The sequence below is a fragment of the Hesperophylax consimilis genome, chromosome 14 (genome assembly GCF_061612785.1).
Source record: "Hesperophylax consimilis isolate HC1 chromosome 14, BYU_Hcon_1.0, whole genome shotgun sequence".
NCBI lineage: Eukaryota > Metazoa > Arthropoda > Insecta > Trichoptera > Limnephilidae > Hesperophylax > Hesperophylax consimilis.
In genome coordinates this window covers 35,219,153-35,244,650 of record NC_142849.1, presented here as the reverse complement: position 1 = coordinate 35,244,650, position 25,498 = coordinate 35,219,153, and the positions used below count along the sequence as shown (strand labels likewise).

At 35.0% G+C, this 25,498-nt stretch overlaps 1 protein-coding gene across 3 annotated transcripts in view; it reads right to left on the bottom strand.

The window, feature by feature from the left end:
• Positions 1–24,241, bottom strand: part of drn (zinc finger AN1-type doctor no) — a 116,277-nt gene extending 92,036 nt beyond the window's left edge. Inside the window, exons 1-2 of one of the 3 annotated variants that reach the window (XM_089639807.1) lie at positions 23,961–24,239; positions 19,738–19,873 (exon numbers count right to left, since the gene is read on the bottom strand). The gene's annotated coding sequence lies outside the window, so the exon portion shown is untranslated. Of the gene's footprint in view, positions 1–19,737; positions 19,874–23,960 lie in introns of all 3 variants that reach the window. The other 2 variants (XM_089639810.1, XM_089639809.1) reach the window with 2 other exon arrangements.
• Positions 24,242–25,498: the final 1,257 nt, after the last annotated feature.

Sequence of the window (25,498 nt, the reverse complement as noted above, 5' to 3'; positions counted from 1 at the left end):
GTAGGGATTTACATATGTATGCCAGCTTGGGTAATGGATCAACATATCCGGGGTGGATCAACAAATGCAAACGGATCAACATATACCTGGCGTACCGTCGCGCGAGATCAACATAGTACGAGAGGGGATAAATATATATATATATAGCACCGATTCCAACCAACGATGTTTTAGTATATGTTCGTCAATCAACAGGAGCCATAATGTCTGTACATCAGAGCCCTCGAGAACTATTACAATTATGTGTACCGCCGCCCCGGGAACCATTTATTAGATAACCAATACCCCTACCATTAGTCACCGCCAACGATTTAGCGAGAAAGTTGTTTATTTTTTGTATTTTTTTACATCGTCTCCACACAGGAGGCCCTAAGGAAAATCGTAACCCTCAAGGCCTATGTCATCTTTGTGAATGCTGTGTTGGGGGTATTTTGAAAGAAAGGAATGAGAGTGAGTTCTGGGAAGGAAATAGGTATGATGGGTGGGTAGTAATCTGGGGGTCAGTGTGTTCGAGTGATAAACATAAGAATCCAAGTCTCCTACTGCGTTGCAAGGCGATGCGTTGAAAGAGGATTAATCGATCCGGCCCACCACGCATTTGGTAGGCAAGCGCATCCGCCGCCAAGAACCGAACAAACCTCACCCCATAAACCCGGGCACTCCTGCTAAGTCACCAAACATATCAAACTACTTGAGGTGGCTCTCGACTAGCAATCCGAAGGTCGCGGGTTCAAATAAATTTTACTAAAATTAATTTGCACTATTTTACAATTAGTGTTTGGTTATATCTGAATAGCTAGGTACTCTCCCACCTTCCTCCTCGTCATCTCCTTTGAGGTCTCCTTTGAGGATGCCATAGTCTCACTGGCTCCAGACGGGAGCGGTTAGGACTGTATGACTCTGGTGCGGTATTCACACAAGTTTTTATTTGTAAAAAATGAAAAAAGAAATATTGACAATATTATAATCAGATATCATATTTCCTACAAAAAGCTACAGCTTGCTTCGAGAAGTTGAATAAAGTATTTTTAGCACAAACATGGCAGAAGATGAACTAACACGTGCAGTTTATAGTAATACCAACTAAAAGCACTTCAATATATTTTATTTAAATTTTGTAATTCCTTCATGCCTCATATTAGTGTTTCATAAAAAAATACAAATCATATCACACCACATCTTAACCAAAAAGCCGATATGTTTTTACACACAAAAAAGGGTTATTTGGATATTCTCTGTATGAAAACTAATTTCATACAGAGAATTTCATATATTTAATTGTTTTGTCTTTGATAATCAACGGCTATGGAATTCTAAGGACGGGTTGTTTCGGAGAATTTGAACAATTCATCAAATTTCAACGTTCATTTTCGGGTTCTGTGAAAGACTTATTCAAGTTCTGTTGTTATATCATCGTAGGCTAGTTGCTTGACAAAACTGAAATAAAAACAGAACTTGAAAAAATCTTTCACAGAACCTGAAAATGAACGTTGAAATTTGATGAATTGTTCAGATTCTCCGAAACAACCCGTCCTAAGTCTTGCCACCGCGTTTCCCGATACTATTGATTACTAAACACGGCGAAATATTTCAAAATGACTTATTAACGATTCCAGAATGTACTTTATTCATAATTGTTTTAAAAATTTATCTGTTTCTTTAGACATTTTTTTTTATAAAGTGCCTATAAACTTCGTTTTATTACTTATCCACTGGAGCGATTTCTGCCATATTTTGCCAATATTGTGCAATATCTTAGTTTTACCTCTAGGTACACAATAGAGTGGGTACTTATGGAATCTAGAAATATGGGATTATTGATTAAATCTAGGTGGATTCGTTAGCTTTAAACCGCATTTAGTAGTTTATATGGTTTCTGTGTTAATGTTTTTGGGGGATGATTATACCGGTACAATTGACCCCGTATTACAACTAAACTCCAGTTTCTGTGAGTACAGCTCCCAAGTTTTATAAACTCAAGTGCATGTCTGTCCGTAACACTTAGTCAATGTACTTATTTGTTCGTTGTCCTCTCTTTTCTAATGTGAAGTTGCTATTTTAATTTAAAGGAATATATATATACACATTGTTTGGGAATTAAATGACAAAATTGATTTAATATAATAGTATTTGTAACCACCTTGTAGCTGTTTTTTTAGTTCAGCTGATTTCCGGTCATATTGTTTTATAATATTAAATATGGGATGATTTTAAAAGAATCATCTTTAGAGCTATTCGAAACATTCGCAAAAATCAAATCCATAAAAAAATCATAACTTAGCAGGGGTACACTGTTGCGTTTGCTCAGCTACTACGTGGCGGGCCGGATCGAAAGAGACTGGTTGAGGGATACCTTTTGGCCATAAAAATCTAAAATGGCGGCAAAAGGAAATTATTCCATATTCAAATTCGGCGGTATGATTTTTTTATGTGACACCTCTCGATAGAGCGCCCCTATCTTTACACGTTAAATACAGAGAAACTATGTCGCCAACCGGTTGGGCAGCGTTATGAGGCGGGTTAAGGTAGGGGCTGTAGGAATGAATTTATTAATGCTGGTCTTAAATAGGCGCGAATTATATGGAGGAGGAAAAACAGATGCTGATAGCTCGTTCCACATGCGAGCCGACTTACGGTAAAACGAGTCGGAGAAACGACCCGTTCATATATGTATAGATAACATCAACTTAACTGTGAACGTGTATTCCGCTCGGACCGTCGAGTATCAAGCACGTGCACAGTGCAACGGGGATCAATGCTGCTAGCTCCTTTTAACAGGCTCTAATAAAATATCTGTAGAATAGACACAGCATACGCACATTTCGTCATACATGATTTTACTGCACATATGCCTCAGGGATTTCATTTCTACAGTATTCTGTCTACTTTCAGCCTTCTTCTGCCAATTCCATGCCTCATTTCCATATATTAGGGTATGTACCAGCACTACATTGTGGACTGCTAGCTTCGCTTCTTTGGACAGTTTTTAGTTAGCTCCATCCGCGTCCAATCATCCATTAATTACCCATTATAATCAAGAACCCGGCCTCCCCTACTAAGTCACGAAGCGTAATCAGGGGAGATGGTAAAAGATACAGGTTCAAAATTTCCTACATAACATTATTCCTTTTGCCGCCATTTCGGATTTTTATGGTCGAAAGGTATCCCTCAACCAGTTTCTTTCGATCCGGCCCGCCACGCAGTAGATGGGCAAACGCATCCGCCGCCAGGACCTAGACAAACCTCACCCTATGAACCCGTGTACCCCTGCTAAGTTATGATTTTTTTATGGATTTTGTTTTTGCGAAATTTTCGTTTCAATCTAAATACGCATACATTTCTTATAAACAATTGATCGAAGTTGACCTAATACGATAGTGTGGGCACGAACTTCGCTTCGCTTCGGGCATCTTCGCTTCGCGTCGCCCGACTTCCGATTGTTGTCGGTAAATGCGCCCGAGTCAAAGGACTCGAAGCGTCCGTCTCTAGCCGCCGGCCGGGATATAACGACACCCTGATTAGAATACATTTAATTGTTTTGTCTTTGATATCATAAATATTTTTAATAAATTAAAAACGGCTATGGAATTCCACGTTTTGCCACCGCGATACTATTGATTACTTAAAACGGCTAAATATTTCATAACGACTTATTAACGATTCCAGAATGTATTTTATTTATTACTGTTTTAAAAAATTTTCTGTTTCTTTAGACGATTTTTTTTTATAAAGTGCCTATAAACTACATTTTATTATTTATCCACTGGAGCGATTTCTGCCATATTTTAGACCGGTCGGTGGCCGAGTTGACATCGCGTTTGGGTCCCACCCAGGCATAGTGTGTTCAATTCCTGGGCTGGCTAAGTCCCCCATCACAACACAAGCAACATTTTCAGCTGACTGTGGTGGTAGTAGGAGATTTTCAAATATTGCCAGGTTATTCTTAACCCGGGAATGTTTGTCTTTCTTTTCAAAAATTAGTTTATATTGTTTATGTTTTTATGTTTTCGGGGGATACCAGTACAATTGACCCAGTACTACAACTAAACGTCAGTTATTTTTTTTAAGTTTCTGTGAATACAGCTCCCAAGTCTTGCTCAAGTGCATGTCCGTCCGTAACACTTAGTCAATGTACTTATTTGTTCGTTCCTAATGTGAAGTTGCTATTTTAATTTTAATTCATAAATGAGATCCCTGAGGTGTATGTGTGGTTAAGATTAAGAAAGGGACGCTTAGATGGTTTGGGCATGTAGAGCGAATGAGCGAAGATAGGAGTGTGTAAAGAGGATATATGATGCAAATGTGAATGGTAGCAGAAGTCGGGGAAGCCCGAGGAAGACATGGCACGATCAAGTGAATCAGATACTCGAGTCGGGTCATGTCAAGAGTCAGAATAATAGAAGAGTATTATGAGACGATGTATGAATGTGAATGAGGCAAGAAGTGTGTGCCAAGACCGAGTTGTTTGGCGGTCCGTCCTCTCTGTCTACCCCTGCGGGGAAACGGCGTGATCGTTAATTAGTTAGTTAGTTAAATATACACGTTGTTTGGGGGAAAGTTTTATCTCATTCATAAAAAAAAAACTTTTTTCCTTCTTTTTTATTGAGATTAAAGCAAACTATGATATAAACATAATTTTATTTTTTTATTTTATTACACTAAATAGTTACGGTTCGTGACTAGACTGATTTTCTTGATGCCAGATAGTGTATTACGTTAAACATAATTGAAATTTTGAAAAATTATTATTCAACTAATTAAAAAACTTCTTTTCCTCGTCGAAGTTATTAAAATTGGACAACTTTGGTTGAATTGGTTCAATTGGCCACATATAGAATTCATTTGGCCCACTGTAAAAAAAACTTCATATAAAATATAATCGAACAAATTGATTAAATATAATTGCATTTGTAACCACCTTGTAGCTGTTTTTTAGTTTATGATTTATTTATTTCAAAGAAAGATGCCGACTTCCGGTCATATTGTTGTATAATATTAAATATGAGATGTTTCTTTTAAGAGCATTTCATTTTATTTAGAGAACTTTAAAATATAAACATTTCCGGTAAGGGTTCCATGATAACTCAACACAGTGACAATTCAACACACCTTTAAAAAGTGATGTAAAGTCATTAGAAACGATGAATACAAAATTTAAACCTAACCGAACCTAACCTACTTAACCCAGTTAATAATGTTTTTGTTTCATCACTTTCCATGACTTTACATAACTTTTTAAAGATGTGATGAATTATCATTTTGATGATTTATCTGGTCATCTCCGGTAAGATGTAACAATCGTTTATACAGAATATTAATATTTGAAGTTGAGTTGAGTTCTGCGATTATTAAGCTTACGAGTTTTTTTAAATTCTAAAATAATGTGATAATCGATAAAAGATGGGTGGATTCATTGCTTATAATATAGATCATTTTGTATGTCTCTATATTCAAATTCGGAGGTATGACTTTTTTATGTGACACCTCTCACAAGAGTGCCCTTGTCTTTATACGTTAAATACATAGAAACTATGTCTCCACCCAGTTGGGCAGCGTTATGGGGCGGATTAAGATAGGGTCTGTAGGAATGAATTTATTAATGCGGGTCTTAAAGAGGCCCGGATTATATTGAGGAAGAAAAACAGATGCCGATAGCTCGTTCCACATACGAGCCGACTTACGATAAAACGAGTCGGAGAAACGACCCGTTCATATATGTATCGATAACATCAATCCGCTCGTGTCCGTCGAGTTGTCGAGTATCAAGCAGTTGTCGAGTATCAAGCACGTGCACGGTGCACTGGGGATCAATGCTGCTAGCTCCTTTTAACAGGCTCTAATAAAATATCTGTAGAATAGACACAGCATACGCACATTTCGTCATACATGATTTTACCGTACATATGCCTCAGGGATCTCATTTCTACAGTATTCAGTCTACTTTCAGCCTTCTTCTGCCAGTTCCATGCCTCACTTCCATATATTAGGGTAGGTACCAGCACTCCATTGTGGACTGCTAGCTTCGCTTCTTTGGACAGTTTTTTCTTAGCTCCAACCTCGTCCAATCATCCATTAATTACCCATTATAACCAAGAACCCGGCCACCCCTACTAAGTCACGAAGCGTAATCAGGAGAGATGGTAATAGATGCAAGTTCAATATTTCCCATATAACATTATGCCTTTTGCCGCCATTTTGGATTTTGATGGTCAAAAGGTATCCCTCAACCAGTCTCTTTCGATCCGGCCCGCCACGCAGTAGGTATTTTTTTAATGGATTTGATTTTTGCGAAAGTTTCGTTTCAATCTAAATACGCATACATTTCTTATAAACAATTCAAGCAACAAACAGTCGAATGAACACGTCATTTTGATTTGAAACGGTACCATCTCACAGTCATTTCATGCGATATCCGACTCTAGAGACTAATACTTTGAGTTCAATATCACAAAAGATTACGGAATCAGATAAAACCTTGTGATGAACAGTCCACCGATTGCTCTTGATTGGTTCATTTAGTAAAACCATATATAGGGACACAGATCAACTTTGTCCAATAACTTCTTACCTGGATCAACATACTACGGGAATAGATCAATATATATGAGATCAACATAAGTATGCCAATTTAGGTAGATCAACATAAATTATGCATCCGATTTCCATACAAATTTAGAAAATTTTATGAACAGTATATCAAATGGTTTTTCTGGCAAACTGGCAACATTGATAATTATTGTACCACTGTTGTCAATTCATTCAGATGTATTCCACAATAGCCAAGTTATATGGTGTTAAAGGTGGATCAACATAGTCTAACAACTTCTTACTGGATCAACATACTACGGGAAGAGGTCAATATATATATATATATATATATATATATATATATATATATATATATATACACGTTGTAATCATGTTATGGTAGGTTCACCTCCAATGGTTTACGATCCCTTCAATAGGCAAAATTAGTTTTGTCTCTAACTTGTGTGTAAAAGTATTATTTTTTTTTAAATATTTTTTCATTGTTAGATATTGAGAAAACTATGGTTTTGCATTTAATTTTTTTTAATTCGTATACTTCAAAAATGCTCACTCCTGGGATACAGTTTGCTTCAAAAAAGCTCACTCTCCGAGAGGTTAAGATGCATTTAAAGATACACTTTTCATGCCTTTATAAATATCTGATAAAAGTTTCGGCATAACATTGCGTATTGATTGTTCAAAAATAACTTTTTTTGGAAGTTAAAATCTTGAGTTAACGAGAGACTTGATATAAATCGGAAAAAATGGGTATGCGGGGGCTAAAGAAAAGACCACTTGGATGAGTTTATATATTTGGGAAGTATGTTCAAGAGAAACTTGTTATAAATCAGTAGAAATTGGGTATGCGGGGGCTTAAGAAAAGACCACTTGGATGAGTTTATATATTTGGGAAGTATGTTCAAGAGAAACTTGTTATAAATCAGTAGAAATTGGGTATGCGGGGGCTTAAGAAAAGACCACTTGGATGAGTTTATATATTTGGGAAGTATGTTCAAGAGAAACTTGTTATAAATCAGTAGAAATTGGGTATGCGGGGGCTTAAGAAAAGACCACTTGGATGAGTTTATATATTTGGGAACTATGTTCAAGAGAAACTTGTTATAAATCAGTAGAAATTAAGTATGCGGGGGCTTAATTCGAAAGATCATTCAATTACAAAAGAGTAGGCGTGAAAATCAGGAACAAAATGTGACATTTATACCATGTTTCCCTAATTGTGACATGAAATTTATATGTTAATAATATATGTGCCATTACCGTTAAAACATTATTTATACTATACCAAAGATTCACCCTTCATGGCCAGCGATAAAGCATAAAGCATGGCCATGAAATGGTTTATACCGCGATACTCTGTCTCCTTTTCGCACTTCTCTCAGTGTGACATCCAACCAACTCACAATGTTACAATGCATATTATATATCTCTGTCATTTCTGTGGCGATAAGAGAATACCATAATATCTAGTTGCCTTGCCGGGATAGTGGTAAAACTAAGCTAGTAGTGGAGAGTGGAGCCGTGAAAGCTGAATTACTCCTAACCATAGACATATGAATATTAGTAGACCTGCCCTAAGTGATTAAAAGCGTATTATCCCCACTCCCCATACCGGTTCCATTGGAGCCGGCTGTGCTCGCGTATGGCCTCAAGTGAAATTTGAAAACGTGACGTCATCATTCTTGTGCGAACTATGGTCGAAGCATCATCGGTTCATTTTACGAAATAACACGGCAAAATGTTGACTTGTACTTTGAAAACTTGTAAAAATAGATGTGAAAAAGAGAATAAACCCAATTGTCGTATTACATTCCATATATAAGCATTATTTTACATTATTTTAAGCATATTCACATCGTATAATATAGATCAGTTTTAGAAACATATACTATCACATCGAGAAACGTCTGGACGCGAAACACAAAGCTGGTTGGTTGCTGGGAAGTAAATTATGAACATTTATAAAAGTGTCTTAACTAAATACTTAAACGAAATATTCGACTCTGAAAATAGAACCGAATTTTTTTGCCGAATTTGGACTTCGCAAATTTGTTCATAACGTGGCGAGTAATTTGCGCTCCCATGTAAAAATGTCTATTCATTCAAAAGCAGATTTTACTTTTAAGAATTAAATGGTGATATTATAATGCGAGATGCCTATTTACTGTCAGATTGATTTATTGACGAATCACAGTCAGCTTCACTCCATTCGTTCTTCAACAGTTGATTTTACCCCTCGCCATTATCTTCTCGTCTATTAATTCCTATGTCTGTGCTCCTAACATTTGAAGAACGTTTTCACAAAGAAAAATATCAACCAGAAATGGTATTTTTCTTTTTAGATTCTTATTCTCTATGGTGCTATGTAGGGGTTTCCTAGAAAAGGCTAATTCAGATTTCCAAAAATCTATATAATATGTACCTTCTTTGAGTGTTATAGAAGATAATAAAAAATTTTCACGTGGAACATCTACTACATACCTACATCTATATAAACATGAAATAACTCGGTAGGTACATAATGTAAGTCATTATTATCTTATTTGAATGCATCTGAGTAGGCTCCAAGTTATATAAAAAAATAAACATTATTTCCAATTCGCTATCAAAAAAATTACCTAGGTATCAACGGTAGGTGTTATATTTCAAATTCTTATTTAATATTTTTTGTCATATTTTTTGTGCAATTAGATACTCTGAAAGATAAAGCAGACATTTTTTTATATTAAAAACAACAATTTTATTATAAAATGTATTGACATTTCGCTTTGTGAAAAAATGTTTTTTTTCAATATTAATCATTTCTCTTTCGTCAAAATTCGCAATTTTGTCTTATTTTTAAATAAAAATAATTTGCACAAATTTATTTATTTTTCTTATTATTCGTCATGTAAACAGATTACAAAATTTTCAATCAAAGATTTTTCATAAAATATTAACCCAGAGTGATTTATTCACATAAAACCGTCTCAAGAAAAAAAAGAATTTTTAGATATTCTATTTGCGACTATTGCTCCTCATTTTGTAATGTTTGGCTAAATGTATGGGATGCTGCGAATTGGCGACGGACGCTGTAAGCCAGATGATCTACGCCTGGGTAAGTGTGATAAAAGTTAACTAAGCTTAGATAACCAGTATGGATTTTAACACAGGACACATGCATAGATAGCTATTTTTAATGGATAAGGAACTGGCACTTTCGATAACTTTGACTACAATAGAGAGTGTTAGCAAAAATCCATATTAAATAAATGTACACTAATTAGCGGATAATAGATATAATAAAATGAGCCCATGATTGCGACAAAAATAAGTACCTAGCAATAAAAAAAGTTGAAACAAAAACAATGCCTACTACCGTAGTCCAATCCCTCTTAGTATTTTCTTATTTGCATTGTCACGTTCGAGTTCCTCTGACAAACGCTTACAGCGTGTGTATTCATAACATCATAACCACTCGAGCGAACATGTCGAATAATTCGACTTTTTTTTTCTTCGTATATTGAGCATGTCGAATTATTCGACGTTTATTACGTACCACTCGTAAAAATTAAATATAATATTATTTAAACCAGTCCCTGGCCAATAATTTATTCCGTTGTAAAGCTGGTAAAATTGGCTTCTTCTATGGCAACACCGATTATCAATAGATGCTTCTGGAATAAATATTTGGCGGTTTTAATCTGACAGTTGTCTCCAAAAATTTTACTTTCGAGGCAAAAGTGTTTTGAGTGATTGGTTATATTTACACATCTTTTAAAATGCCGTAAGTGATTGTGTTTTTTGCGTTTTAACGCCATAATATATATTAGTGTAATCGTGATTCAATTATCAATGTGTTTTCAACTCCTTTGATTAAAAAAACGGGTTTTTTTTAGCATATTTTCGATACGAAACTATAATTTCTGGCGGGGTTAGGTTTTTTAAGTTATTAATTTGCAATTCAATTCCTAATTACTCCACTTGTGTATTTGAAATAGTGTTTTTCTATTAGAATGATTCATTACCAAGAGATAATTATAAATTTTATTTAGGTGTGGTCATTTTTTCTCCAGATTTTGTAATTTTATTACTCAGTAGAAATGTCGAAAAAATCGGAAAAATATTAGATGAAATTTAATGTAAAGTTACCATCACACAATGAATATGGGATTATTTCGTTTTGTTTTGTAATTAATTAATTTATTTACTTATTTCAAATTTCTACAGAGCCAATAATCCACAAGAAAGTGTTCCACAATCCATGTATAAATATCTATTTTTATATGATAAGATATATAAAAATCTATGATTTGATTCAAAATATAAAATCTACATGAAATATTTTTAATTAGAAGTGTACCGATGCAGAGAGGCAGAGGGAGGGGGGCTGTACGAGCTGGACGTGGAAGCCAACGTGGAGCAGAAGTGCCGTTCTGCCAGGAAGTGTCTGCGTTTGGAAACGGTGAGTTTTTTTAATAAATCTTACCAGAGGCGTTCCGTAATTGAAATAAAGACATATTAAATCAATTTATGTTTTGTACATTTCAGAGCCAGGCATGGATGGAACGGGGACTGGTGACGTTCAAGCTGCAGCTCTCTATTATGATGAGTCGGCACTTGAAAACCGTAAGTTATAAAACTAACTAACTAACTAACCTTCACGCCATTTCTCTACACGGTTAGGCAGAGGATGGACCGCCATACAACTTGGTTTTGGCACACACACTCTTCTTCATTCAAACTCATCCGTTCCTCCCCTTGTGCTATTCTGACATAGCCCGCCTCAAATATTCAATTTATATTGGTTTTTCTCATAATTTAAGTAAATCAATACATATTTTTACTGTGCCTCGCTCTAGAGCGATACTCTCAGTATCGCGCTGGTGAGAGCCCACTATTCAGAATTGAACATTGCTTGAAAATCGTGGAATGGGGAACGCCAGTGGGGCGATCACTCTCTGGAGCATGGCTACCATAGAGAGCTGTGGGTGGACATGCCGTTCTGCCAGGAAGTGTCTGTGTTTAGAAACAGTGAGATTATTGTTTTAAAACGTCATATCAGAGGCGTTCCGTAATTGAAATAAAGACACATTAAATCAATTCGTGTTATATACATTTCAGACCCAGGCATGGACAGAGCGGGTGAATTTGAAGCTGCATCTCTTCATCATGATCAGTCGGCATTTGAAGACCGTAAGTTATAAAACTAACTAACAACGCCATTTCGCTACACGGGTAGGCAGAGGATGGACCGCCATACAACTCGGTCTTGGCACACACACTCTTTTCTTCATTCAAACTCATTTATACCTGCCCTTGTGTTATTCTGACATTGCGCGCCTCAAGTATTTGATTAACTTGATCGAGCCAAGAATCCATTATCTTAAAGCGTTGTACCAAAGGGAGTAAGTACTAGTGTAATGAAGTAAGTAGAAATGTTAAGTTAATTAGTGTTTTCTGTTGTTTTAGAAACGGATCTGGACGAAGGGAGCGACGTCGACGAGGATAACTTATGCATGCCACCAAAACCTTATCATCGTATGAACAATGCACTTAAGCCCGGTATGGCCGTAGACCTAAGACAAGACCAGGTAGATAGAGAGGCAATGCGTTCGATTCTGCCATCTGATAGTTACTCTTTCGATTGGTCCAGCGATATCTCACATTTTAATGGGATAAGGGAGTTATTCACAGGTACGCCGGGACCAACTTTCAATACCGACGAAATGGGCAAACCTGTGGATGCCTTTCTTAAAATCTTCGATGCCGATTTCGTTGAACTGATCGTAAGAGAGACTAACAGGTATGCAGAACAACACATTGCGCTAACCCAATTCAAGCGCTATGCGCGTATCAATAGATGGGCTCCCACGAATAAAGAGGAAATGTACGTATTCTTGGCACTTCTAATGCATCAAGGTATTTGTCCCCTTCCCGTTGAAAAAGACTTCTTCTTTTCAATTGACGTCACCGCCATGCCTTATTTCAGCAAAACCATGGGCTATAATCGTTTTCTTCTAATAAAAAAATTCCTTCACTTCACCAACAATGAAACTCTTTCTTCTGATGTACCGTTATCTGTGCGAAGGTTACAAAAGATTCAGCCCGTCTTGGACCACCTCTCCCATAAGTTTGAGAGTTTATACCTGCCCGAGCAAGACATCTCTCTAGATGAATCCTTACTCCGCTATAAAGGCCGTTTGGGATTCGTCCAGATGATCAAATCTAAAGCGGCAGGCTCGGGTATAAAGTCTTACGAGCTTTGTGAGTCCAAGTCTGGCTATCTTTGGAAATTCCAAATTTATACGGGGAAGACCATTTCCAGTCAGACTGAATCGACAAATCCAGACCAGGAAGACATGACGGAAGACGACATAACGGAAGACGACATAACGGAAGACATGACACAGGCCAACTTTTCTGGTGCTCACAATATCTGCCCAGTTGGGGCCACTGCAAAGATAGTATACGATTTGGCCAGCCCTCTGTTTAACAAAGGGTACACGCTAATAATGGACAATTTTTACAATAGTCCATTATTAGCGCGATGCCTCAAAAGAAGTGGGATGGATTGCATGGGCACATTGCGGTTGAACCGAGAATTTGTGCCCAGTATATTTAAGTCCAATCTCAAATCAAAACTGAGGGAAGGTGAGCTCGTATACTCGAACTGCGGGGACCTCAATGTTATGGTTTGGTTGGACAAAAGCTTGGTAAGTATGTTGTCCACCTACCATAAAGCAGAAATCGGGGCAGTTGAAAAGTTTGGTGCTTGGAAATACAAACCCCAAATTGTACTAGACTATAACAAGGTAATGGGGGGAGTTGACAGAAAGGATCAGCTTTTGGCAGGCTACCCCGTTGAACGACAGCGAAACCTGGTCTGGTACAAGAAGCTTTTCAGGAGACTACTAAGTGTTTTGGTGCAGAATGCGTATATATTGTACAGTTCAAAGCTCCGCAAGGAAAATAAATGCATTTTGTATCGAACATTTAGGAGTGAGGTTGCGAGGAATCTCCTTCAGCTGTTCTGTCACAGGGAAATTAACCCGACTCCGACTGTGATCATTGGCCAAATAGCTCAAGGAAAGATTCTGCGTACTGTCCTGGAAGGCAACCACTTCTCGGTCCATAGCGGGCGAACGTTAAATTGTGTGTGGTGTTCAATTAAAAAAATTACCAAACGAACTACAAAAAAATGTGACGTGTGTGATGTGGGATTATGCAATGATTGTATGGTCCCATATCACACCACCCTACTCTCCATATTGAATAACTGAGGGTTTTTTTTATTTTATTTTTCTTTTCTTGTTTTTAGTTGTGAAATTATAATTTATAAATTTAATGAACTTTCTTTGGACATCAATAACGATGGCCTGGATGACAGGAGCAAGTCATTTCTTTTTACATCTCATAAAAATGTTATAACGACAAAGGACCCAAAGGTACGAGTTCTATCTGATAAGGTTTGGTGGACATTTAATATGTATATTTCAATTCTGATCATTAAAATATACATATTAAAAAATGCATAGGTATTCTCATTCTTTCCTGCTATTGTACACATTAAATAACTTGTTTTATCAACATGATTTGTTTTTGAGGTGTTATGCCGTCTCACTGTACCTTTTGTATCTGTAACGTTTTGGGCAGCGTTAGTTATAGAAGGAGGTAGCGCGACACGGCATAACACCCCAAAAACAAATCATGTTAATACTTTTGGCCATGAAAATCTCAAATCACACTAGTTTTATTTTTATGTCTTAATTATATATTTTGTTAATTTTTCTGTAAAGAGGCTTTTTTAGATCTAGTCACTTAACAAAACTAAGCCATTTCAAGCAATGTTTAAATCTGAATGGTGGTCTCTCACCAGAGCGATACTGAGAGTATCACTCTAGAGCGAGGCTAAATGTATTGATTTACTGACAAAAACCAACATAACTACCATTGTAATTATACATCTGTAATTTTAATTTAATTAATGTAAAAGCCCATTAGGGCGTAAATAAATAAATAAATCAATTATTTGTTCCCTCAATTATTTTCCTCTCCACTATTTTTCTTTAGATTTCCAACTTTTAGATAAAAAAATATCACTAAGATTTAATTAGCCGATCGACGCTGATACAACAGGTTTGATATATAAGGTTAAATCATCACCATCATTTTAGCTATTATAATTTATCCGGTGTGTATCGACCTTAAACTAGCTGTCATCTCGTATTTTCCCAAACAAAATGGCAGAATTCCACAGGATTTTATCAAATTACAAAGTATATCCTGAAAAATTGGCAAAGCTTATTGCTATGATATGGGCTTTTTTTTAAATCTGTGTTTCTTGTTCTATCACGAAACACAAAAACATGGATAAAAATCTCCAGTTCTCAGTCACAATTATTTAAAAAGCAGCACTCTGATTTTGACATCGTGAAATAGGCTATCTGTATAAAACGATCAAATGATTTAAATAAAGCAAGTAGGGCTGTTATTCTTATTGGTAATTGTAAACAGTTAATGTATCTTCCTAATGTAGTACCACTTCTTTGTGGTAAATGTATAAAATATCATAATTTAGTTCATTCAAATTTAACAGGTTCACGTACCAAATAACACAAAATAATTTTCACGCATTATTTTTATCTTGATGTCAGCATATAAAAAAATGATTTTCTAGTATATATTTGGATCTGTGGTTGTAGAACAGGTCATAGAGAACATAAAACGTAGAAAATATTCAATGTGAATATTCAAAATATCCAATGGCGGCAATTTCAAATATACTCACGCACAAAATTCGCGCATTTACAAAGTTTACGATTTTTTTATAATTTTTCTATCAATTATACAAATACAAAATAATTAATAAAATATAGGTGAGTTTATGGGCTACATAGCAGTATATTTTTTGTAATATGTTTACATATACAAATATGGAGTAATGATTTTTTTAATGTGGTCGGAAATTTTTCCAAATTAACTTTCAAAGGTGGCGAGCAACTGAAGCTATTTTTCATTATTCTCTCTGTCGCTCCAGTGGATAAGCACTATTTGTAAGTGTCTGAAAATACGTACACTATTTTGTAAACCTCTCACTACTAAACTTCTAGTTTGTAGAAGTTTAGTAGTGAGAGGTTCGCTCACATTCTTGTAACTCTGATAATAATTAAATAAAATACTGAAGGAACCTTCAAAGTAGGAACTAAGCAATTATTACGTACAAGCTATCAACGGTAAAGAGTCGGTTGAATTCGAATCAAGGACCCAGCCTCGGTTGATTGGTCGATTATATAATTATTTATTGTAGGCTGAATCCAGCGCCTGCGGCTGGTCGCTGGTCGCTGGTCGCTAGTTCGTCATTCGTCGGCTGTACGGAGAACAGACTACGGACCAAAATGATTACCGCGCGTGACGTCACGCATTGATATATTCTGTTTCCAGAAGCTTCATACAAACTAAACTACACGCCCTAATTACGAGCAACTCGGTCCGGCAATATCAGTGATTCAGACTTTGATACTGGGAATTAGAAGAAACGCCGGATGGTCAAATTCCAAGGATACTTGAATTATATTTGAAGACATCAACTTGCTGGCTGAAAACGCTTTTTGTTTTCGGAACGCTTCCAGATCGAAAAGAGAGCGAGCAATAAAACCACGGACAGTTTATTGAGTGACTCAAAACGCTTTCTCAGATTCGTTTTCGTAATGAATTTCACTTATTTACATAAGCATTATTCGGATTACGACAAACGCAAATATTATATTATTTGTCCTATCATATCGTGAATGCACGTTAAATAGATTCAATACAAATAATCTAGAAATAAATGTATACATACTTATAAATAATATTACGCAATGTTATTATAACCATTTCAAACTGTGACTGAGGTCAAAGGCGGTGTACGTCAGTAATACCAAAACAGGCGAATATTAAAGGATTCGAAAACACTAGTTAAGTGTTATAACTAGTTGAAAAGCAATTTACTGGTGAAACTAGTTAAGTAAATTACCCACACCTTGTTAAATAACCATAGATACACGAGGCACTTCAGACAATATTGATTTATAACTGTATAAACGTGGTGTGCGACAAGAATTGCAATAAAACGAAGTGTTATCAATACAGTCGGTACAATCTATTGAATTAAGCAAATTATTTAAATGTCTGTTGGCATGCGTTTCTAACTAACAGATGTTTTTATAATAATAATGAAACATGCGCTGCCGGAGTGTGCGAAATGACTATTGTTGATTTGCTGGATTATGGCTGGATTATTGTAAGATAGGGGAATATTGCTGTCGAGAACTATTACCATTTCTATCGCCTAACTCCACGATTTCAGAAAGGGACTATTGTGGGTGGTATCTGATATCATCTTTGGAAGGTATCACTTAACCCTTGGAATGCGGGGGTTAAAATGCCGATTGCCATTCGTACACATGCTGACACTATTTTCGTAATAACTAACTTGTTTTTTTTTGCAAAATTATGTTTTTGTAAATTGTACCGTCTTACCAGATAATGTATTTATATATTTAAAAAAATATTTATTTATTTATTTTTCATGTTCTCCGTAAAACGGTTATTCACCAATACATTATGGAGAAGATTACAAATTAGACAAAAAGTATAGCAAAACACATAAAAAGGTCAGTTTCACTACTTTGTGACATACGTCAAAAGATAATTGTTAAACTGCCTGTAGGTTACGTTAAAAATGTCGATGGTCAATGCAGACTCGTTGAGCAGTTCAGTCGCTCTGTTGTGTTATATGTCTATCCTTTGTAGTTTCTTCAAGATTATATTCCAAGAACACATTTTACTGTATAATGTCATAAAAATATAATGATTATATTTTCCAGGTAAATTAAGCGATCTTCAAAGTAAAAATAAGTAATTTTCCTACAAATAAGTTTTTGAAAATCGGAATTATAAAATTTGACGTGGAATTTTGCGACACGCTTTTTCACAGATAAAATAAACATATTTGCAATTGGCGAATCAACAAGCTAACATAATATTAGGATACAATACTTCCCTGCCAAGCGAATATAATGTATTTTGGTATCCTGGAAGCATTTTTTAAGGTTCAAAATAGCATAAAATCGAGGCAAGTGTGGTGAGCTACTAGTAAATCCAAGGTGGATTTCTTGGCACACTGATCGGGAGAGGGATGGTCAAGTTGGAAATTACTTTTATACTGACGTTCGTGGACAGTGGGTAGACATTGCACTTTTAAGTTATTTATGGTGTCACAAACTAGAGGTCAATAAATTATTGCGGGTCACCCATTTGCGAGTAAATCGATAAAGTTATTTTTAATCACACATCGCGAGTGGTAGCTGTACGGGTTGAAAATACAGTCGATGGATTTATAAATAATTTTACACGTTTAAGAGCATTTTGGGATCATGTCATACATCACACAAATAAAATTATTACGGTTTAACAGATGGAGTGGAAGAAAAGAGTTCGTGAATTTCATGCCAACACACACCACCTATTCTCTTCAAACCATTTTATAGTATTGTTTAAGGCGATGCACTACGTCGTGTAATATTTTAAATTGAGCCGCTATCAATAACACTCCTTACGTAGATGGCGATAAGGTTTAAATTCCCGCTTAACACCATCCGCCTGTTTTGATTTATGCAAGAAAAAAACATGGCCAAAAAGTGCCTTTTATTTAATTTTGTGGATGTTCAGGCATAAATATTTAAATTTTTTTGATCATTTTATAAATAACTTAATTTACTATATTATACAATAAAATCATACCCGAAAATGGGTTCATAAGTAGGAGATTTTGAACTTTAAAGCAGTTTTCATAAGCCTTATACATTATTTTTTTCTGGGTTTATAAAAAGACTTATCTAAAAAAATACTAGATTATTTCGAAGGCAAAGATGTATTCTACTAGCAGTATTTAATTAAAGCATCTGAAACATTTCTAGGCGACCAAATTTTAAAACCAAAAACACATGATTTTGCATTACTACGTATGGCATCGCCTTAAGTGTAAAAATTAAGAATAGAAAATAAAACAGATTTTTAGGTTGGTGAAGGGTAGGTAGATACTTGGGTTTAAGAAAATAAAGCGTAAGTTGTATTTATGTACTTGTAAAACTAAAATTGTGGAGGTACACTAAAATGCCTGGTTATGGTTCAATATTTCAATAGATAATACGGAGATAAGGCAGGGAAGCGTATTACGACCTAAGCTACGACCAAATCGCGCTGATTATCAGAAGCTATGTAATGAATGTTATGCGTTTGGTGTGTACGTAGAAACAAAGACGGGGCGCCGCACAGTGGGCTGAAAATCGCCTTTCATAGACATAGAGACTTGAATTTTCAAGGGTATTTTTTTTGGCTAGAAATGGATTCTGCTGATCATTACTATGCTATAAAATTTCATATGAAGCAATTGCGTGTACAAATGAAGGAGTCATCATTTTTTAAAGAAAAATTTGTATGGCACTGACATTAAAAATGAGGCTATCTCTGGAATCATAAGGTTGGCCATTCTATCCTTACACACAGATATATGTACTACTATTTATTTGTAATGTTTTGACATACTTCGTATTATGGCGCAACTTGGCAACTCGCAACTTATTGGTGAACAATGAAGGCGACACTTTCGTACGCGCGGTTTCATACTAATATTGGTTCATAGCCCATCTCACTTGTTACTATTAGCTGGGTAAGTACAAGTAAAAGCGAGTATTGCCTTAAGGGTACACCCCACCGCTCTTACGAGTTCAGATGGAAGGGTAAAGAAGCGAGGAGGAACTACAAGTGGCCTTAGAATGTAAAGATATATGGTAAGTTGGGTAAGTAATAATAAGAGAGGGTCCTACCTTATGGGATGTATGCGAGTTTCAGATGGAAGAGTAAAAGAACGAGGAGGAACTCAGTGGAGATGAATACCTTACATAAATTAAATACCTCCGTTTTTTTATTTATAATTTACATACATTTGTTAATATGTAATTGTTGGGTTATGTAATATAATTTGTATTTGATTAGCTGGAAGAAATAGGATGTAACCCATAAGCTATACCCTTTGTACTCTGTATTTTTGTGCGATAAATATTTTTTTAATTTTGATTCACTACCCGGTGGCACCTCAGCACAAATGGCTTCAGCGTGAAAAGATCTATGGTAAGTTGGGTAAGTAATAATAAGAGCGGGTCCTACCTTATGGGATGTATGTGAGTTTCGGATGGAAGAGTGAACGATCAAGGAGAAACTCAGTGGAGATGTACTACCCGGCGGCACCTCAGCAAAAGTAGCCTCAACATATCCAGGCATCACAGTGTTGGCTACTATTCTCCTGTCAAACGAAAATAACAACTTCTTTACAAACACTCCAATAGACTAATTTTGTGCCACCCCTTTGGCAGAAACCAAAATAATTTATAAAGGGAAACCTTAGTGTATAATGCATACAATTTATTGACAATGATTCCAATACAATTAATACATCAGAAAAACAAATGAGGAAGAACTCAAATATTCATACAATTCATTGCCAATAACTCGGATAAGTTCCACTATAGATTGAATAGGGTGGGGTTTAATATTATGGTACCTACCTACCTGCCCGGTCAAATATAATATATTATTGTATTTGTAACAACTGACAATAACTACACTTCGATATAATTCGTAGTTTTAAAAAAACCGAGGCAGGCGAGACAAATATTATAATTAATATGAAAGCAACAATGAACTAAAATATAGCTAAATGGCCACACTAAAATAATCTACACGCGTCGTTGCCAGATAATAAATTTTATAAAAAGATTCTTTTGACAAGAACTTGTTCTAATGTAAAAATAATCCCAAACGAAATTTAATTATTGAAATCTATTTTATCTATCTATAGGCGGCCCATGATATCTTAGTTTGATTCCAAATATGGATTTTTTAATAATGACATTTTATATTTCCTCAACTGGTGTTAATTGAATAATGTTGGTTTTACTAAATAATGAAATTGCGTTTTGATTCCTTGGACAAATATTATAAGAAGTCATTTCAATTTCCTGTATTGCCATATTTAGATTTTGTTTCATCAAAAATAAAATATAATCAGACATACAAATTGATAGACGTGCCCTAACAAGAAATTTGGGTATCATTTCGACGAGCCAACCAGGTATATTTTTGTCACCAGGAGGGTTCGAGAATGCTATGAATAAACTACAGCATCAGTCGACATTGACCGCCGAAGAGCGCACATTGAAATACCTAGACCCTACGCGGAAAAACAAAGTTCGCTAAAATAAGGCAAAGGTTTGCAACGCACTAGATTGTGAGACTTTTCCACGCAGGATCTGAATGTTCGCTTTTATACGAACCGTCTGGCGTGGCAACGCTAAAAATGAGTGAGGTGGGTAAATTATAACACATTAAAACGTGTCGTTAGCTAAATAGTGTAACCAAATATTCAATTTTGGAGACAAACCCGAACTTTGGCATACACGATTTGGGATTTTCTAGTTAAGTTTTATCCACAGCCAGCAATTTGCGCAACATTGTAAAAAGTACTAGTAATTCTTAACCCTTAAATGCATACTGTTGCAAAACTGCAACATACCGTTCAAACCACCTTTAACTCTTTGGTGTATACTTAATGCATGCCGTTTTAGAATTATCAAGTTCACGGTAATATATTTTATCGAGTGGCATAACCTTTTTTTTCAAATTTTTTTGTCAAATGTCACTTTTTCTTTAACAAATTGAAGATTCTCGAAAATTGGTTGGAGGTTAAAATTACAGTTTTGTTTTGCTGTTATTATTTTGATTTTCTTAGGTAATTAGATACAATAATACAATACTTATATGTAATAACTCGTATTTTTCCGGTACACTTATTAGTTTTGAGAAATTTTTTTAGGTTTTTTATTTTTTTTTCATACGTAAATTGTTCATATTAATTTTTATTAAATACATGGTGTTGTAAACCTGCAACAATTTTTTTTTAATCAAATATCATTAAAAAATTACAAAAAAATAAAATTCTTTATATTTCCTTGCATATGCATGTAAATATCTACAAAATATTTTTTTTTCCAGAAAAATTAATAAATCATGCATTTAAGGGTTAAGCAGATTTCATTTTCGAGGACTGAATAATGATATTATAATGCGATAGCTTATAAACACTGTCAGATTCATTTACTGACAAAACACAGAAAGGGAGACGATCACGCCGCCTCCCGCGCTCCTCGCACTTTGTTTGTTCCCCTTTCCCTGATTGGCTGGTCTATCATTTTGAATGTCTATGAATAAAATAAATGCAGGTTGGTACCTAGGCAATATTGAGGAAGAGTACAAAGTTTATTCATAAAAGATATACAGGGTGTATCGGCACGTACCCGACAAACTTTAACCAGCTATTCCTTAGCATATTTGGAGTAAAAAATCTTATGTGCACTTTGCTGTCCGGTAACGTTTTTTTTAATAAAAAAATTATTATTCATATTTTCACCACATGTCACCACTGTTTTATCCTTTGTCAAAGTTTGAAAACCCATCTGGCAATATTTTATTCGAATTCCGTTGAATAATGTACGTGTGTACCTATATTGGCGCGCTTTTGCAATCACAACGAAATGGCACGGCACCATTCGTCTGATTTTTAACTATTATTATTTAGTGTGTGCGAAAGAGCGAAGACGCTTTTCGACATACTTGCTTATAACAGCTGTTGAACACGAAAAGCAATGCCAATGACAGTGATGGAGTGTGGAAATTTTTAAATTTTTTGTTTTTAATTGAAAAAAAAATGCTACCGGACAGCAAAGTGCCCATAACATTTTTTACTCCAAATGTGCTAAGGAATAGCTGGTTAAAGTTTGTCGGGTTAGTGCCGATACACCCTGTATATGTCGACTCATTTATATGTATTTTTATTAACCTCAAAAAAAGCTCAAATAAAAGTTCCTCGCACCAAACAAAATAATAAGTACTTTTGGAGGTTATGAGACGGTACGTTCCTGGGGGACTATGACTTCAAATAGGTTAAGTTCTGCCATTAAATTCACGTCTATCAATTATTATGAAAGCAACGGCCAAGGTGATTTGGACGGGTGCCACGAGGATGAAGAAAGAACGGCATTCGAAAAATACATATACAATAATAAATACAAAGCAGACCAGTTCAAGGAAACCAACGTCAAACACATTACATACAAGAAACAAAGTAATCTACTGAACCAGATACTAAAAGTTAGGTTAGATATTTCAAACTTATATATTATGATTATTATCAATAATGATTTTATAAATCTATTTTATATGCATTGCCTTCAAGAAAAACAAAAACAAATCCAGTCAAATAAAAGTGACCATGTTTAGAAAACTTGTTTGTATCTCAAGGACTTGCAACATTTATTAAAAAAAACTGTACATTATCAAAATAATACGAACAAGTTTTTAAGTACATTTTTTAGATAATATTCCGACTACCTACTTGAATAAATTCGTTTTTTTTAAATGAAAGTTTTAAAACTTTTTTAAAGTATATATTTATGATTCAGAACAATGTTAGATTAAATAAAACCATTGATAGAATTTGTTTTGTAAAAAAGGGATATTATTTGGGTACCATTTACTTTGCAATAGAAAAGAAAAATACCCAACCTACATTTTTTTACAATAAATTCTTCAAGAATTATAATTGCTGCGTAACTATAAAAGGTAAATAATTGAAAATATTGGCAGAAATATATATTTTTTAATTCTCGAGACAATCTTCATGAAAACTTTATTGAAGAGGCAAGAAGATAAGGTGAAAAGTTTTATTTTATTATTTTTGTAAATATCTAATGAAACAACTTTCGTAGAGCTAACTTGAATCTCCGATTAAAAATCTCACAAAGCTTGCCCCTGATGACAAAATTGCGCATAGGTCCTTTACGTTGAATATTCATAAATAATTATTGCACAAAGAAAATTACGCCAACATTTGCGAATATCAAATAATATGATATCGTCAATTTCGTGGTAAATTCATGATTAGGAGGACAAATTTAGATCAGAATAAGTGAAAATATTAGAAACCAATGTAAAAAGAAACAAGGTACTCGTAATCTCAAATCGAAATCTTTGACCCACCTCGATTTTTTTCAGAATTCATTATAGCTGAGATGTCGCGAAGGAATCTTGTGAAAAGTATATGTTTCTAGTCCTTTGAATAAACAAGGATTTCAGCTTCAATTCGTTGGAAACATGAATAAGAAAACCACACAATTACGAACTATTATTGTACAGCAAGAAAATGGCGTCGGACCAAGATTAGGCAATCGGTCGCAAAATAAGACCTTTATGCTACCAAGTTTGCATTATACAAAGCTCAACTATGTCAGCTTTCAAAAATAAGCAATTGCGAAGTATATAATGTCAAAACTTACACGAAAATCGAACTCGTTCAAAAATAATCCGAAATATTCACTGATGACAAGGCATTCCACTCACTGAACACAAAACTAGACTGACTGATCACGTGACATTGTGTTTTGAACACAATTGGTCAGATTTGTGAGTGGGAATACCACTAAAAACCTTATTGTCTACAAAACTTATACCTCTTCATTGCTGTATGTGAATTATTTGGATTCAAGAGTCATGGTTGGTATTAAAGTTCTATGCATTATCTAAAACAAATTCAGCAAATATCGAATAAAGTGAAATGCTATTCATCAAAGATCATATATACTAGCGCCACTGGCGGCACTAGCGGTTAAAACGAAAAGCGCAATGACAGTTTTTTAAGGCGTGTTAGAGAAATTTCTGTGGCCATGTTTTTCAGAGGTATCTACTTTAAAAAATTGGTCATTTAGGTGCCGTTTCCACTTACTATTTGAAAAAAAATAATGCAAGAATGAAAGAAAAAAAAAATACACAGGGCTATTATTTTTTTTACTATTGGAGCAATCCGCTCCGGGCACCAAATTTCCAAGGCGCTGATAATACCTAACACCCAATACATCACCGTTGCGCTACACAAAAATACAAACCACACAAATTTTATTGATTTCAGTAATCATCAATCACCAATCACTAATCCCTAATCGGTTTGACAAGGTTGGGGCGCCAAAAGCTTCCTTCTGCCTGGCGCCGTTTGGCTCAGGACCGGCCCTGTTAATACGTCAACGAATGTGTAATCATTAGTATTATTTTTTCTTTTCTTCGTGGCAAAATTTGTATTTATTTGTTGTATTTTAAATAAATACAACGTTATCCGTGTCCTAATGCAATCTTTATGCATAAGCCTTACTAATAAAAAATCACTTCATAACCTTTAAACGGTGTTTTTTTGGGAGGCTACTAGTATTAAAAAAATAATATCATATTTTTGTAATTTAAGTTTAAATTTGTTCATATTTTCTTCTGGCAATTCGCCAAATATCTTCATCGCTCCCGTACATCAACGACTGAGGGTTTTTTTTCTGAGGGCTGTCTTATTTCATTTATTTTCGTCTTACGTGTGTGTTTGTGCTTTTTTTTAATTTTTAAATTTAACTATTAAGTATTAGGATGGTGAGTGTTAATAACCTTTCGGTTCTGTATATTATCTCGCTTAAAAAACGCTGCTTAACGAGCCTACAACATATCTCCACGTCGGAAAACAGATCAGCATAATTTGACAAATTGGCAAAGGAAAGCAAGAGTATCATATAGAAATATGTTATTTTTTTAAGAGCGAATGTGTTTGCGTTATTAAATGTTAATACATGGGTTCCCAAGTTCCCACCTTATTTATTCATGTTTTCTTTTCATACATTGAAAGTTGAAGTCGATTCAATTAGCTTATTATTTTTCAAGGATTTTTAATATGAAATTCACCTCGAATTTTTTTTTTACACGAATATTAATTGGTTTATTTCCAGCGGCAACACAAAATTCGCCGATTCCTTAGCTTTCTAACATTCATTTTTTCTATGAAACT